This window comes from Kogia breviceps, chromosome 5 (assembly GCF_026419965.1).
Source record: "Kogia breviceps isolate mKogBre1 chromosome 5, mKogBre1 haplotype 1, whole genome shotgun sequence".
NCBI lineage: Eukaryota > Metazoa > Chordata > Mammalia > Artiodactyla > Physeteridae > Kogia > Kogia breviceps.
The window spans coordinates 121,785,050-121,803,630 of NC_081314.1; the positions used below are offsets into that span (position 1 = coordinate 121,785,050).

The following is an 18,581-nucleotide window of genomic DNA, read 5'->3' on the forward strand; positions in this document are numbered from 1 at the left end:
ACAGTGAGGCTTTCACAGAATACTAATGGAAAGTCTCTTTTCTTTCTCCTTTGCTTTGACTCCCCAATGCCCAGGTCCCGACCAATACAAGGAAGAGGGCGGTATGTCTTCTGCTGAGATAACCACAACTACTAATCAAGTCTACGTGTACAAGGGCACAGGATTAAACCTCCACCAAGCTTGAGTCAGAGTTTGAGAGCAGCTAAACACAAGCACAGCACAGTCAAAATTAAACACACACACACACACACACACACCATGCACAAACCATGAAAATACAGATGTGTCTACTTCAGGGAACTAATTCATCACACTTTTACCACTGATAGTTTTTTACCTTAGGGGCATAAAATTATCTCCCGTTGAACTGAGGGCTTAGATTCAACGGTACTCAACAACAATTATTTTTTTTTTCCAGAAAACAAGAATCATGAACAATATTTTTTGCATTAAACTGTTCACTGTTTTTAAAAGAAGGCATTTTTCTAAATTGGACTATCCAATACAGTTTACATGGACTTATTACTCTTTCAAGTATTAATATAGGGTTAATAGACTCAGCAAGGATTCTTAAGATTTTGCACTTAAAAAAGGGTATTATAATAGCTCAAATCCACTTATCCAAGAAAAGCATGTATATTACCAATAATGAAAAGATATCTAAAAGATCTTCATTTATCTTTTAGTTTTTATATTAAATATAATCCCATGGTATTTTAAAAATATTTTCAGGTCTCAAAAAATTACTTAAAAAATATCTTTAGCATTTTATAATTAAGACAGCATGGTGGTATTTATGACCTCATTAATCCAGAGTTTTGAGGTTCCTTTCAATTAAGCATTTTCACTTGGCTTATTTTTCTTTTATTCGAAATATGAAAAGGTATGCCAATCATTGAGTAGGGTGATGACAGAAGCTGTTAAATACTTTTTAACAATATAACAATGCCTCATTTTAATTGGCCTGCCTTAATTTTCAAGTAACTCTTGAAAAGTACGTATAGTCAAAGGACTGCAAACTAAACAATAATTAAGAACAAAACACTCTGGATGACTGGAGAAACTTATGAGGAGGCTTTCTAAACCAGCTCTATTTTCATGTAAACAACTGCTTTCACACTGCTAAAATACATGTGTCTTATTCTGCACTCTTCCTTTTTCTAAAAAAAAAACACACACAAAAAAAATCAGCAGAACAATTAAGAAATACTAAGCCTTCTATGAAGTATTGCAATAATGTTTAACCGAGACTGATGCATTTGTCCTTGACACACTGACCATGTCATCAGGCTACTGTCATGTGATATCATGTCATTTCCCCACCTGGCTAGTGACCTTGTCCTCTAAATGACCTAAAGCTTCCCTCAAGAAGCAGGAGGCCCCTCCCCGCTGTCTCAGCAAGGTCGTATGGGTCAGCGTGTCCTCATCTATAATCCACCACCATTTGTCAGCAGGGAGGCTGGAGAAGGCAGGCTTGCTACAAGGGGAGAATGCCCAATTAGGCAGCTGTCACACAAAGCATAGGCTGCAAAATTATCCCCTGTCAAAAGAAAGAGCAGCTGCGGGTGCCAGTTACAGCAACCTTTCAACCCTTTAGGTACTGGAAACTACACAGAAGTAAATGAAGAACAATTAGCGATAACAAATCGATGAATTAGGACAGTAAATTAGAAATTACTAGCAGGTGAGCTTGGGTCATACATGACATAAGGGCATACCAGACTCCATACAAGGGCAGGCATGCACAGAATCACACTACCCATTTCCTTGCATATTGATTTCCCCTCCAGCATTGTCTTCTGGCAAACCTAAAATCCTTTAAAATAGCCATAAGCTAAAAGTGTACATACCTTTTTACTTTTCATGGAGGACCCACATACACTGCTTCTTGACAGGAGAAAATCTGCCAGAATATTATATCTAGTCAATTCTAAACTGTTCTTCTAATACAATCCATCAGGCTATCCCCTGAAACTTAGTTATTTGTTGGTCACAAAGTCCAAAATACCAGTTCAAATAATCACACTTAAAATATCATATCCACCTTCCTGAAGGTTGTGACCTGGATCTACTCTGGTCACACGTACAGGGAAACATCTTCTTTAAGAAAGCAACAACCAAATTCTGAGAAAACTTATGTTAATATCATCATGTTGAAGTAAAGTTCCTCTACACGATGTGAGATGTGATTTTGTGTATTCTATGTATGATACACACAAAAAAGTATCAACTATAAAATTACCTTCTCTGATTATTCTGCTCTAATCCTATAGAGGTGATATGCATTAAGTCTCAAGCTTAGAAAGCCAATTTACCTGGGACTCTTTCCAACTAATGTCTGGTACTTAGCGCTCACAGGTAACAAAGGAGGAACAAAATGGGGAAACAAGTCCCATAGAGGAAAGGGAGACCAATATGGCTATTAAGTGTTTATGGACATGGTTTCACTGTGCCTCAAAAGTCACGTATGTTCACAAACAACTTTCTTAAAGTCCATTTAAACTAAAACTGCTTTTCTCCCCCCTTAGGAAAAACACGTGTGTCTTTTTACACCAGTTCTGTGAAAGTTGAGAAACCTGAATGATATGTGCTATATTTTCTAAAGACTCAGGGCAAAGTGATTTACTATAATTCCGAATCACAAATGTAAAAGTGAGGAAGAAAAAAAAAAAAAAGTAAGGAAGAGAAAGAAGGTGAGGTGATAAAGAAGCATTTTATTCAACCCTCCCCAACACATTATAAATAAATCACAGTTGCCAGCAGAAAAAGTTTCTGATTCCTATTTCCTAAACCAAACCATTTGATAAAATTTCCAGGAGATAAATATTGTGGGGAGAAAACTTCTCCATTAAAAGTTTATCCAAGAATTTGATTTATAAATTATGTTTCACCCTGTTAAAAATGGCCATTTATAAATTTTCTTAAGTTTAGAACGCAACCTTCTAAAAGTCAGACTAAGGAATTCAAAGTAATGGCAAATAAACAGGAATGAAGGAGTTAATGCCTTTAGAATTCAGCTTTCATCACACACGGGTGACTATCTCTTTAAATAATTTAAATCCTCTCCATCAACTACAAAGCTGTTTTGAAGCCATTTAGCTTTGTTCTTTACATGTGTTCTAATTAAGAAATGACCTTGTCATCACACACACCAGAAATCCAGGATTATTTCCTACAGCAAAAATTCACAGAGCCCCTAGAAAAAGAAAAAAAGGGGGAAAAAAAAGACTTCTTCCTCAGTTCCTCACTAAAGGAAGTTGTTGGCTGGCTGAACGCTGAAGCAGTTTCACCGCATAATTTTTTGTTGTTGTTGAATGTCACAGGGCGGGTTAGTGTGACCTTGAGCTGCATCAGCAGCACAGCAAGGGTCGAGATGCCTGCAGGCGCCCTTGTACTGGATTTGCAAGACAAAAACCTTCAAACTGGCTGAAGGACATCTTAAATCTCTTCAAAGGTTTTCCGAACTAATCTGGGCTGCTCTTAGCAGGATCTGTGCCAGTGTGAGGAGCAAAATTAAAAACAAGGTCTTTGACAGGATGTTGTCTCCTCTTAACCCTTTCCCAAGCAAAACAGAACAAATCACAAGCATTCTGGAGACACAGTTTACCTAGAAGCATTCTTTCATAACAAATTATGTAAGCAAGCAATCACAAAGGGTGGGGCAGCTATTAGTCCTTAAAACTAAACCCTCCCATTGAATTCGGGCAGAATTTTCTTCTGGCTCATATTTTTGTGTAGTGAATGGAAGACTTAAAAGATTCTATTTGTTATCTTTTAGATTTGCAGCAAGTGATAGGTTAACATTAAGAGAGTATTTCCATCAACATTAATGTCTTGAATTTTTTATTTCAAGAATAAGCTTTTAGCTGGTTAAGTCATAAACGTCATGCATGTTGCATACAGCTTACTAAAATTAAAACAGGTAAAAAAATTACGTGACAGGTTTACTAAATTCCTTATTCCTAACATGATGAATAATACACTGGTAAGAGGGGGAAAAAATCAGAATAGTGAAAGTGAACGTTAAGTAGAACAAGATAAGGCAATCTCAGTCTTACTATAAGAAATCAGCAGGCCATTTTTTTATTGTAATGTTACAGTATTTCCAATGGAGGCCAAAAGAGAAGGTATCAATACCAGCAGAGGGTCTTCCCTGCAATACCCTTAAAATTTAATTTAGTAGCTACAGCTCTCAAGAAATAATCTAGGGGAACAAACAACTATAATATTTAAAATGCAATAACTTAAAATCAGTGTATCTCCACCTTATGACATGTTAGTTTCTCATCATCAGATAATAAGATATGTCATAATTAGTTGTAAAGAGTATTTAGTGTAAGGTGTACCATGTATTAAGGTCCAATAGATTGCAAATTACACCCGTTTAAAAAAAATACACTGAGTTCAAGATTATGCTGAGTGGCAACCAAACTCACTTGAATTCAGATATGCCTTCCCAAATGGGGTAGGAAGTAACAACCAGTAGGCATATAACATGAGAGTGAACAGTACATGTGAATTTTTCTTTAGTCACTGTGCAAAAGAAGACAGAGTTTATGTGCTAAATGCTATGGCTGAAGTTTGTAAAAAGTGCTCTAGGAACAGAGTGGGCTGTAACTAAGTTTTCAGCTTCTCTGTTTCTGTGCCCTAGCTGGTGGTCAATGATGGTTAAAAAATAACGAGTAAGCAGAAGAGAATGGCAGTCACTCTAGGTTACAAAAACAGCACTCTTAAAGGCAGGGTACTGCTGAGTGTGATACAGGAAGCAGTGGTCCAATGTGACTAGAGATTAGACTGAAAACGCAATCTGGACCAAGGACTTTGAATCAAGGTCATGCCAAGGAGCTGGCCTTTATCTAGTGAGCAGTAGAAGGTTTACAGGCAATGGTATGACTAAATGCATGTTAAAAGACAAAAACAAAAACAGAAGCTGTAGAGTTGTTGATGGCTTAGAGGGGAAAAGTAATTGAAGCAAATTAGTGCAGAGAAGAAAACACAGTCAAAATAAGGCAGGGGAAGGAGAGTTGAAGAAAAAGACAACTCTGGAAAACAATGAAGCCTGGTTTAAATATTTAGTAAGCAATTTATATAACATAAATAGTGTTATAAAATAGGGTATTTTTAATAGCACGTTCATTAAATCAAAAAAAGAAGAAAAAATTTATGGTGACTCAAGCCCAGGTTTGTAAAACGCTGTGGTAACATGACATACGAATTTTCAAGAAAACGAGGAACTCTTGAGGAGGTATTCAACAAAGAGTCAGAATCAGAATTCTGTTGGAGATTTGAATTTTGTGTATTTCAAATGGCAATCTTCATTAAGTATCGGGTAAGGATTTTGCTTATAAGGCAGCGACATGTACTTTTTCAGAACAGTGTGATGGCGTAGCTCCCTTGGCTGTAAGAGAGAGAGGCCTGGCTTAAACCATAACGTCGTTGTTGGAGCTCAGAGTTTCATCAACACTAATGAAAATAAAATTAACTTAGCAAACATTTACTGACTGCCTACTATGTTTAGGACACAGAATTAAAAAATAAAAAGCCCCCAGCATTCTATCAGCTTTGTGCTTCTAGTTTATCACTCATAATGATAAATCCCCAAATTACAGCTCACACCATGACACCACACAATAAAAAGATGATGAGTAAACAGAATATTGAACTGTCAGTGAATTAACAAGAGTCTGAATGAGCAGCCATCTTGGTGTTCCCATGCAGCTGACAGGGTACACACAATGCATTCCCAAAACTCCCCAGGAAAGACCCAGTAAGGACCCTTTTAATTTGAAGAGAGTCATCAAATAGTGTTAAGAGACTAACTGTCCTGCTAAGACCTCAGAAAGAACAGAGTATCAGCCAAGGTAAGAAGGTAGGGAGTAAAAAAGAAGAGGAGTCACTAGGGCCAAGTAACTATCTACCAGAAAGCAGACAGCACTTTCAGAAAAGGAGAGCCAGCATCAGGGATCAGGCTGAGGCAAATGGAGGGGAAGGTCAAACAAAGGAGAGCAGAAGAAAAGATTTCGAAGGGAAGACTTCTCACTCCCCCGAAAAAGATATAAACTTTACTTTGTGAAATAATTAAGAAAATGACCAAATCTCCAAACCCTCTGGACTAAGGAGAATCATCACGGAAGAAGTATTTGGAGGTTCACAAGTCATAAAAAGGGTTAGAACTTAAAAGCCAGGGTACTCACAATGTTCAATGCAGCACTATTAACTAGCACATGGAAGCAACCTAAATGCCCATCGACAGATGAATGGATAAAGAAGATGTGGCGCCTATATACAATGGAATATTACTCAGCCATAAAAAGAAACGAAATTGAGTTATCTGCAATGAGGTGGATGGACCTAGAGTCTGTCACACAGAGTGAAGCAAGTCAGAAAGAGAAAAACAAATACTGTATGCTAACACATATATATGGAATCTAAAAAAAAAAAAAAAAAATGGTTCTCATGAACCTAGGGGCAGGACAGGAATAAAGACACAGATGTAGAGCATGGACTTGAGGACACGGGGAGGGGGAAGGGTAAGCTGGGACAAAGTGAGAGAGTGGCATGGACATATATACACTACCAAATGTAAAATAGGTAGCTAGTGGGAAGCAGCCACATAGCACAGGGAGATCAGCTTGATGCTTTGTGACCACCTAGAGGGTTGGGATAGGGCGGGTGGGAGGGAGGGGATACAGGGATATACGTATGCATATATAGCTGATTCACTTTGTTATACAGCAGAAACTAACACAACATTGTAAAGCAACTATACTCCAATAAAGATGTTGAAAAAATAAATTAATTAAAAAACAAAATAAAAGTCAGGGTACTGACAGGGCATAACTAGGAATGATCTTACTGAGTATCCACAAATAAAATGACTTCTCCTTGAGTAAGCATCTCCTCCTTACAGCTGCCAAGCCAACACTGGTAATAGGTTCCAGGCACATTCTATGTCTAGACATTAATAGAAGTGTGGGTAACATGATAGACCATGCAGACATTTTTTTTTAAAAAAGGCAATTTATTAATACTAACCCACAAACACAAAAGCTAGGTTAAAACATTATTGAAATAAAAATACAGAATATTCTGTTGGCAATTAAAGTGAATTCCTGTAAAGCAGCAGTTCTCAAAGTGTGGTCCAGGGACTCCAAGGGTACCCATGATCCATTCAGGAGGAACGTGAGGTCAATACTATTTTCATAACACTAAACTGTTATCTGCTTTCTTGTCTCTTTCTCTCATAACTCTACAGTGGAGTTGTCTGGGGCTACAGGATGTATGGCACTGTGTTGATGGCTACTGGAGTGCATCCTTGTGTACTTCTGTGTTTTAAAATTTTTCTGAGTTTAAATTTCTAATATGGTAAATATCGGCTGATATGACCCTCATAAACAAAAACTCTCTGGGGTTCTCTATTTTAAGAGTACGAAAAGGTCCTGAGACAAGAAGTTTGAGAACTGCTGCTGGTCTGCAAAAGTAAAGAAGTGCTTCTTGAGAAGTATAATCTTGGTTTTACTCTTCAAATGAAATCTCTACTTCCTGATTCTCAAGAATTTACATTATAACTATGACAGACAGACATTGTTCTCTGTGCAGAAATGCTTCCAAAACTCTGGTGGGAAAAGAAAAGCATGACCTCTTAAAAAGCCTACAGGGGATATGAAATATCTCCCATCTTTCCATAGTCACTGCTATTCTGAAGTTACATGAAGTAACGACTCCACAGATATTTATAAAGAAGCTGCTGTGTGTTGAGATCTAAGGACAGAAGGATAATTAAGCGATAAACTAGCCTTTTGTGGACCCAATCTTGTCAGGAAAAAATATAATCAGTGATATAATGAGATAGTACTATAAGAGAAGGCATGAACAAAGTGGAAGAAAGCATGGAAGGGCAAATTCTTGGGAAGAAGATGGGGTGAGAAGGCAGGCAACACTTCTTTTAGTGAAGGCACTCCACAGAGGTGGCATGTGAACGGGCTCTAACAAAGGTGAGGAGGCTCTGCTAATTTGAAAAGAAGCAAAAAGCATCCTTTAGGCAGTGGGGGGAACTTGAGTCCCAGCAGGGAAGCACAGCAGTACACAGTATGCTCTAGAAACTTTAGGTAATCCACTTAAAGAACAAAAATTACAAGTAATTAGAAACTTTTATACAATTTGATAAAGTAATTTTGATGTCTTTTGAATTTAATGATGAAAGATTTGGATGTATAATTTGTATGTTTGTTTCTTAATTTCCCATCTGCCATAGATAGAAGCTTCTTAAAAACACAATAAAAGTGATCTACTAAAATAATGAAGTGAAAACAACAAAACAAAAACTCGCCCATCACCACAAATATTTCGAGAAGCTTAGTGGACAGGCTGCAAGATGGCAGGAATGAGGGAGTAGCAACAATGGGAGATAAAAGCTTCAAGCTAGAAGCCTGCATATATTGTACTATCAACAATCTCTCTAAAAGTAAATGCAAAAAAGAAAATAAATAGGGTTTGAAAATTACTAGTAGATCTCTAATCTAGAATGGGGAGATTCTAATTATCTAAATAAAGTGCATAATAAGCTCTACTGTTAGAATCACACCAATTTCAGATGTGCAAACCATAGGCAACATGGTTGAAGGGCAATGCACCAGAGAATCAAGGAAAATTATCAGGTTCAACATGGTTCATTTACGTAAAAAAAGGCTACGGTCTGTGTAAGAAGAGAAGGTGAACTGACACTTTAATCAACACATTTTAAAATGATTTTAATTACTTCATTGGAAACCTTTCATGGGAGAGGGAAAAAAAACCTTAGTTGACCCAGAGCCTTGGTATAGTGGGAATCTTCCTCCCAAATTAATGTTAGTTATGTCAATTAAGGTATTAAGTAAAAGACTTATGGAAAATCAATTCTTCAAAGACATCAAATTCAGAAAAAATGTTAGTTATATGAATGTTTCCCATTGTAATGGTAAATTAGTACTGATTAAAGAAGGTCTGTTAGTTTTCTATGGTCATTATGCTACTGGGATCCTTGAATTATTTTGATCAAAGGAGTATCACAGCAAATTGGAGTTTTGGGAAGATCTAGCACCTGTGAGAGACTGGAGGAAGAACATCAGTAGGGAGGCTTAGCAGCATAAGATCTCCAGGTGAGAAAAGAACGCTGAACCAAGATGCTCGTCATGGGAAAAGAAACTAAAGAGTGGGTGGAAGCTATGTCGGAAACTAACGATGCTTCATTTGAGCTAAACACCCAAATTTTCTTGCCCAGGTTGTCCACGAAACCAGGGAAACATCAGTGAGACGGCCAAGTTAGTTTACGGCAATCAACCCCAACCCCAGTGACTCACCCAGATTCTGGATTGATCTTGCTTTCACCAGTACCATGTCCTCATTGAAAACTTTGTATAGAAGTTTAAACACCTTTTTAAAAGTATTATTTCTTAAATTAAAAACCTTACTTTGAGGAGTGTTATATAAAGTTTGGGGAAGACTTTCCATGTTGACAATTAGCCTCACTTCCAACCTGGTAACCCAATCTGTTAAAACTCACCAGCTACCTCATCGGCCCACATTTTCACCTCTTCATATAGATACTATATATGACATAAAAGTTTTAACACTTAAGACATCTGATGAAAGAGTCATCAACAATTTAACGGAACTAGGGAAAAAGTGTACAAAAAAGCACTCTTCTCAGTGAGAAATCATGAGCTATAACAAAAAAAACTCCACTTAGTAAGAAAATGAGTATACTCAAGTGTTTTAAACTAAACTGATTTATGCTCAATTACCTAATTCTACCCAAGATATTAACTTTTGTATTATCAATATTTATCAAAATTAGCTAATAAATGTTACACACTGAGATGAACAGAGCACAGAAAGCACATGGAGTCCTCTAAAGTACAATAAAGGGTGATTTTATTTTGTGACTTTTATGGGGTGACTATTTCTTTCAAAAGGGGGAGCTATCAAGTGAGTAAGGGAAATCTTGGTCTAAGATACTAAGAAGCTTTATAAACACTTCATGTTTCATATGGTTTGCAATATTCAATTAATCAAATCCTTTTCCTTTCTTACTAATCGTCCTCTTTGGCCTCTCATTCAGGACATTACTATACCTAAAAATATAACATGACTGGCTTCAAAGTGGAGCTGTATGACAGACAAACTATAGTAAAACCTTATGAAATATATTAGTCCAGAGTCTTCAACTGTACTCTGTCGTATACTAGCTATACGACAGAGTACAGGACTCTGTATCTGAAGGACAGTATCTCTGTCCAAAAGGACTAGATGCTCCTTTTGGAGACTGACAGTCCACTGGCTAACAGATATTATACACTATGATGCAACATCTCCCCAACTTATCTGACCACGGGTTCCTCATTCAAAAGGAAAAACTTAAACAAAACGCACTTTAGAAAAAACACACTTAACACATTCACTTTTAAAATCTTGAAATGTTTAAAAATATATGTAACTGATATATCTGGAAGAAAGATCTAGATCTGATCATTTTTCAAGGACAGTTTATTGGCTATGTATATTTACCATCTGGCTATCTACAATTTATTTACCAACTGTCAAAACCGGTTGGTGCTTACCACAAAACAAGGGTGATGAAAATTAAGAACAACAAACAAGGTATAATTATATCTTGCTGGTCAGAAGAATATGTGTAATTATAATCTTCATTTTAACAGAATTAAAATTTGACAACTGGGGTTCAATATCAACTATGTTTCAACAAATATAAAAGCAGATTTCAGACTATCAGACATTACCACATAATTATACCTGAATGAAAGAACTTTTAATATTTATAAATAGGAGTTAGATAGATTTAAAATCTCAATTTAGAGGAAAAAATAACATGTGATTATGTGAAAAATGATTAGCAACCAATAATTTTATAGCATTTTAATTTAATAAGTATAATGTTTTAAAGATTTCCTTGCCGAAATTACAAGAAAGAATAAGCAGAGTAATTAAAAGAGAAGTAGAATAATTAAAATAAAAACTTCATCGCTAGATTTGCTGAACATAATCAGAACAGTGAAGGAAAAGGAGTTAGTATTATCACTGTGCCAACCATATTATGCTTACAGGTAGAGGACAAATCTGGTTCAAAGTTGCCGTCCCCCTTTTGAAACATCATGGCCCATTAAAACACCATGAATTTAGGATAGTCTATCTGCTCTCTCTCTTCCAAACAACTAATTATGAGCACAACAATCAATCACTGTGCCTTTTCCCAGTTTACTTGTAGTTCTTCTGCCCACGCGTAAGCAGCATAAGGTCCAAGAGCTTAAGACATGACAAATTCATTTCGGTTGCAGCTATACCAGAAAACAACCAAGTTAATCCAAGTAGAATTAGCCACTCACTCATCTCTTTCTGTTGCACTGCCCACCTACTTATGATAATTTAATCAGATTTTTAAATCATTTCTCAGAAATGCTGATATAGATAGTATCATTTGCCTTGTAAGAGGTAACGATTTTATATAATTCAAAAAGTAATCACTGACGTATACTATAATAAGCCCACAACAACCAAATATACTTCTATTTTTCCTCCAAACAATAATTAACTTCTTTATCTGAAATCAGATAGCTATTTTCGGTTTTCTATCAACTATCCATTTTCCCTTGTTTTTCGTAAAAACAAATTATGCATCATCAACATAAATACTATTCTTTCAAACATCTCAATCCCTCTCTCCAGAAGTAATCTACACCTGTGAATTCTCAAGAATATTGCTTGTGTTTTTCTTATGGCATTCAACCTCTTTCTGCTGTTTGATTTTATTTACCTATCTATATTTATTCTTTCCCTGTAAGTTCCTTAGCTATGAGAGTGTATCCTATTCACTAAAACAAACAAACAATCAAAAAACACTGCCTAATGAAGTAATTTGCACAGATAAAGCACAAAATACAAATCTGGTGATTATAAGCTAATTGATAGCTAAGAAAGGACTGTCTGAAATATATTAAAGTCACGATGATAAGCCTCATGAACTCAGGAAAAATATTCTCACCGTCCGTCTCCAAGGACTGAGTCTCTGCTTTCTGAGAAAGGAAATTGAGAAGGCTGTTGAAAAGGAGCTCTGATGCCATTTGGAGTCTTCAGATTCCCCACTCCTCCTTCAATCTAGTATGTATCTTAAGAAGAGGAAAAAGATAGTTTGGCATCAATTCCAAACCAGATTCTGGAATATCTTTTGTGAAGTTCTGTAAACTTTTCTCAGTATCTTTTCTTGTTCAAGTTCAATACAGAAACAGTCATTTGACAGAGAAATATGGACTGTTTATGAAATATAAATTGATCACTAAAGGAAAGCAAAAGGTTTTTGGTTTCTAAATAATACATTTACTTGATAAAAGTAGATGCTTCAAGAAAACAAACTGTGAAAAAGGTTTATAGCTGCTAGGATGCACTTATTAACCTTTGTTAATTTCAAATTTCTATCAAACTAATTCAATTAAGTTACATGTAAAAATTCTAAATCCTCCCAAGGATATATTTCCAAAATTTTTTTAAAAAGGAAGGAAAAAAAATAGCTAGTTTCTTTCATATTAAGCTTTGTCTGTTTCAAAATACTACCTATGTAACCTTCTCAGTACAGAATTTGGTAATAAATATCAAATGTTTTATGTCCATAGAAAGACTTGCACACCAATATCCAAAGCAGTTTTATTTTTAATAGCCAAAAACTAGAAACAACTCAAATGCCCATCAACAGGTGAATGAATTACGGTATATCCATACAATGGAATATTTACTATTCAGCAACAAAAAAGGATCTACTATTGATATAAACAACAACATGGATGAATTTCAAAACAATTATGCTGAGTGCAAGAACCCAGACAAAAAGGAATACATAGTGTGTGCCTCCATTTGCATAAATATGTAATAAATGCAAATTAATCTACAGGGAGAGTAAACAGATCCGTGGTTGCCTGGGGATAGCAGTGTGGAAAGGTACAAGAAGAAGGGATTACAAAAGAGTATTATCTTAATTGTTGTGCTGATTTCTTTCGGTTTTTTTTTTTTTTTTTTTTTTTTTTTTTGTGGTATGCGGGCCTCTCACTGCTGTGGCCTCTCCCTTGCGGAGCACAGGCTCCGCGGCCATGGCTCTCGGGCCCAGCCGCTCCGCAGCATGTGGGATCTTCCTGGACCGGGGCACGAATCCGTGTCCCCTGCATCTGCAGGCGGACTCTCAACCACTGCGCCACCAGGGAAGCCCCGTGGTGCTGATTTCATGGGTGTACACACATGTCAAAAGTTATCAAACTGTATGCCTTAAATATGTGCAATTTATTGTATGTCAATTATATCTCAATGAAGCGAAAAGATATATTTCTTAAAATGTTGTATACCCCTTGATGTAGTAATTCCAAGTATAGAATTTATCCTAACTGGAAAAAAAAATAGAGGATATGTACAAATATCTAGCTACAAGCATATCATTATGTACTATATAGCCATTAAAATGTTATATAAGGTAATTAAGTTTCATGGAATAATATATTATATATTAAGTGATAAAAACAGGAAACATTATGTTCAGCATAACTGAATTTTTGTTTTAAAATTATACAAAAATAGAATAGTAATTATTTTTGCAGAACTGATTTTTTCTTTTCCTTTTTCCTGATTTATATTTTCTAGTTTCTTTACAATAAATGTGCATTACTTTTGTAATAAATAAAACAAATTAAAGGATGAAAATAGCAACAGCCTACCACTGTCCATTCCCTAGTATATGTATAAAACAAACACTCCTAGGATGTAGTGCACATTACAGATTTCTGGGTTATCATGTCACCCTCACCAGCTACCTACCAAACAACAGTGAGAAAAGGGCAGGTCTGACAGGATGAACTGGAGTCACAATTAGTAAGCTACATGTTTACCAGTTACAAAGCACTTTCAGGGACATGACCTCACTGAATCTTCATAACTCAGTGAAACAAGCAGAGAAGGCATTACCCCATTTTATGGAGGAGAGACACACAGTGTGCAGGGCTGGTTAAGTGTCATGCCCCAAATTATAGATCCTGGACTCAAATTGAGCCTTGACTATAATTCCTGATAGGAATTCTGAGAGAGTAGGGAAAAATCACTTCTGATAATCTATAACTACAAGGCAGTACTTTACCCGTGAACTTAAAAATAACCATTTTAGTATTTCTCTTAGAATGTGCCAGGGGCCTTGGAAATGTCCTAAATTCCCAGTCCCCAACCTCAGAAGCTATACCTAAGACAACCCCATCTTGCCCCTTGTCAACATTATAATTGTTCAATTTTTAGTCACATTTCTTTCCTTCTTGAAAAAAACATGTATTACCTTTTGTTTTCAAGTTGGAAAAGAAAGTAACCGTAACTATATTTATGGATGCTGGGAGGAGGAATCTACAAGTTGATGTCAAAAGGTCTAACTTAATTTACTTTAAAATACCACCTTGGGGGCTTCCCTGGTGGCGCAGTGGTTGAGAATCTGCCTGCCAATGCAGGGGACATGGGTTCGAGCCCTGGTCTGGGAAGATCCCACATGCCATGGAACAACTAGGCCCGTGAGCCACAAGTACTGAGCCTGCGCATCTGGAGCCTGTGCTCCGCAACAAGAGAGCCTGTGACAGTGAGAGGCCCGCGCACCGCGATGAAGAGTGGCCCCCGCTCGCCGCAGCTAGAGAAAAGCCCTTGCACAGAAACGAAGACCCAACACAGCCAAAATAAATAAATTTTTTTTAAAAAGTTGCAAAATGTAATTTAAATAAATAAATAAATAATAAAATAAAATACCACCTTTTGGGCCGTATCTTTTTTGGCACATGAGCAGACAAGAAATAGTCTCTAAACAGGCATATTCACCAAAGAAAACGACCAATTCCTGACAAGAGTAAAAGTAAATATCTTCAGAGGAGCTGGTTGGTATCTGCTGACAAGGCCCTGAAGCATAAGGAACCCTTCCTGCTACCACTCTTACCAGCACTCCCAGGACTGTGAGAAACTTAAACAAAAGGTAATGACAGCTCTCATATACTGGGCAGTTACTACTAACAGACACTGAACTATAAACCCTTTATATCCAACCCTATGAGATGATGATTATAATCCTCATTTTATAGATGAGGAAACTGAGTTTAAGTTACCCTAAATCACAAAACTAGTAAGAACTTAAAGTGGAATTCAAACTCTGGTATATTTTACTTGAAAACAAGACAGGGCCCTGGCAGTTCTCTGGAACATAATTCCTGACTTTTTTCTAGTACTACTCACTTACCATAGTCTCAATTTGGGTAGTGCAAAACAGCTGGTAATAGTACATACAGTTCACGAGTCTACATTTTTCCATGTAGAGAGGAAAAAATATTCAGTGCTCACAGTATGTCTGATACTTTGCCACATTCTAGAATTGTTTTAATGGTTGGTCTCTATTAAAGCATTATTATAACCCTTTTGAGCTAAACATATGACCACAGGAAGGATAAATTAGACGAATACTTAAATAAAAATTAGCAAAAGATAATATAAAGTAAACCACTATCATAGATTATTAGTAAATGGAAAAATTAGCCTTAAATCCAAATCAATGAAATATGCCAGACGTGTTGTAAATCATGTAGGAAGGAAGCATGTCTATGAATAATAAAACATTCAAATAACCCTCTTATAATTATATTGTGGAGTATTACATAATCATTAAAATATATGTTTCCGAAGAATATTTAATGACATGATACAATGATTAGAATATGACTGCCAAGAAAGCAAGATACTAAACCATATATTTGATATTAGAACAAATTATAGGGGCAAGGCACTGTGCTAGGTATTGGAATTACAAAGTGAACAGGACAAGTGCAATCCCTAGTGCTGAACTACTTACTCTTCACTTTATTTTGTGTGACTAAGGCCTCCAGGTTTTTTAGATACCAGCTTTTCTTCATCTCCTCACAGGAGCTTTTCCTCACCATTTTATACAAAGTAGCTTCTTCTCTCTCTCTCTCTCTCTCTCTCTCTCTCTCTCTCTCTCTCATTTTGTGTAAACTTGTTATTTTGTTTTCTGTTTCCTTCATTTCTTTTTTGTCTGTGTCTATTGAGATAATCATGCAGTTTTGTCCTACATTCTTTTGATAAGGTATATTACGTTAGTTGATTGTTTCAAAGTGAAATAACCTTTCCTTTCTGGGACACATGCCTAAAACTGATACCATACTCACTGGTGATAGACTGCTTTCCCCCTCTAACACTGGGGAAAAGGCAAGGATGACCGGCTCTAGCCACTACTATTCAACACTGTACCAGAGATTCTACTCAGAGCAATCAGGCAAGAAACATAAAGACATACAGACTGGAAAAGAAAAAGATAAAAAACTCTTTATTTGCAGGCAACATCATCCTGTCCGTAGATTATCCTAAGGAAACAAACAAAACAAAACAAAACAAAAGCTATTAAAATTAAGAACGTTTTGAAAGATTGTAGGATACAAGATCCATGTATAAAAATTAATTGCATTTTTATATACTAGCAACAAACAATCCAAAAATGAAATTTTAAAAGTTCCCCTCACTCACAATAGTAGCAAAAAGTAAAATACTTATGAATAAATTTAATTTAAAAATGCAAAAGCCATACACTTAAAATCCAAAACACTGTTAACAGACATTAAAGGTCTAAATAAACAAAGATCCATTCCACATTCATGGATTGGAAGACTCAGTATTGTTAAGATGGCAATTCTCCCCAAATTGATCTATCAAAATCCCATCATGCTGTTTTTTGTAGAAATTGATCCTAAAATATATACGATAGTCTAAAGAACCTAAAATATCCAAACGATATTGAAAAGGCAGATTAAAGTTGCAGGACTTTACCTAATTTCAAAACTTACATAAAGCTCTAATAATCAACACAGTGTGATACCGGCATAGAAATAGACATTTGGATAATGAAACAGAATAGACAGCCCAGAATAAATTCTCACATTCATGGTCATTTGATTTTCAACAAATGTGCTATATGGCAATTCAATGGGGAAAAAAAGTCTTTTTAATAAATGGTGCAGGAACAGCTGGATATTCACATGCAAAAATAAATTGATAAATAAGTATAAACATTTACCTCACAACATACAAAAATAGTAACCCAAAATAGATCATAGCTCAAACTGTAAGAACTAAAACTACAAAACTTCTAGAAGAAAGCATAAGGGGAAAAAAAAAAAAAATCTCGTGACCTTAGGTCAGGGAAAGATTTCTTAAATATGACAAGAAAAGCTCAATCCATTAAAAAAATGGACTTCATCATATTCTCCAAAAGACACAATTTAGATAAAAGACAAGTCCCATAATGGGAGAAAATATTTGCAAATATTTTCTCTATATATTCTTTATCATGTATACATGATAAAGAAATGGTATCCAGCATATTAAAAGCCTTAGCCCTCAAGAATAAGATGATAAATCAATTTTAAAAAACAAGCTAAAGATTTGAAGACTTCACCAAAGATACATAAATGTTTAGAAAATACACAGAAAGATGCTCATCATCATGACCTATTAGAGGAATGCAAATAAAACTATGAGATTTCATTATACACCCACTAGAATAGATACATATTTTTTGAAAAGACTGAATAATTCAAAGGTTAGGGAGGATAGGGAGAAACTGAAACCTTCACACATTGCTGATGAGACATAAAATAAAATAGCATAGCCTCTTTGGAAAACAGTTTGGCAGCTCCTTAAAAAGTTAAACATAGAGTTACTATATAACCCAGAATTCTTACTCCAAGGTATAAACAGAAGGGAAAACTTATGTCCACACAAAAACCTATATATGCATGCTTACAACAACATTATTCATAATAGCCAGAAATTAGATGCAACCTATGTGTCTATCAACCAATGAATAACAAAATGTGATAATATTCAATAAAATGGAATATTATTCAGCCATTAAAAGGAATGAACTACTGATATATGCTACAATATAGATGAATCTTGCAAATTATTATGCTTAGTGAAAGAAGCCAGTTACAAAAAAACATGTATCATATGATTCCATCTATGTGAAATGTCCAGAATAGGCAAATTCAGAGACAGGAAGTAGATTAGTAATCACCTAGGGCTGAAGATGGAGGAGGATAGGAGTGACTGCCAATGGATATGGGGTGCCTTTTAGGTTCACGAAAATGTTCAAAAATTCAATTGTGGTGTTGGCTGCACACCCGTGTGGCTATAAAGAACACTTTAAATGGGTAAACTTTATGGTATGTAAATTATCTCAATAAAGCTGTAAAAAAACCCACAATGATTAGCTAGTAATTATTAAAACATCAAAAGTAATTTCAGAGTAGAAACCTGGACTTCTAATCTGACTTATTTGCTTTTGAGCATGTCTGACATTTAATCTGAACAGGTTTTAGTATGCAATTAATTGTAACTAAATATAAATCACATTAAAAAATCAACTGTGTTTTTACAAACCAGTAACAAACAGAAAATAACATTTAAAAAACACCTAACAGGGCTTCCCTGGTGGCGCAGTGGTTGAGAGTCCGCCTGCCGAT

At 35.7% G+C, this 18,581-nt stretch overlaps 1 protein-coding gene across 17 annotated transcripts in view; it reads right to left on the minus strand.

Annotated features, from left to right (window-relative positions):
• NRIP1 (nuclear receptor interacting protein 1) overlaps positions 1-18,581 on the minus strand; it is a 159,850-nt gene that overhangs the window by 102,022 nt on the left and 39,247 nt on the right. For 11 of the 17 annotated variants that reach the window (XR_010840810.1, XR_010840812.1, XR_010840808.1 and 8 more), the window contains exon 3: positions 12,038-12,161. The exons of 5 other annotated variants lie outside the window; for them this stretch is intronic. The gene's annotated coding sequence lies outside the window, so the exon portion shown is untranslated. Of the gene's footprint in view, positions 1-5,234; positions 5,399-12,037; positions 12,162-18,581 lie in introns of those variants that run through there. One more of the 17 variants, XR_010840811.1, reaches the window with a different exon arrangement.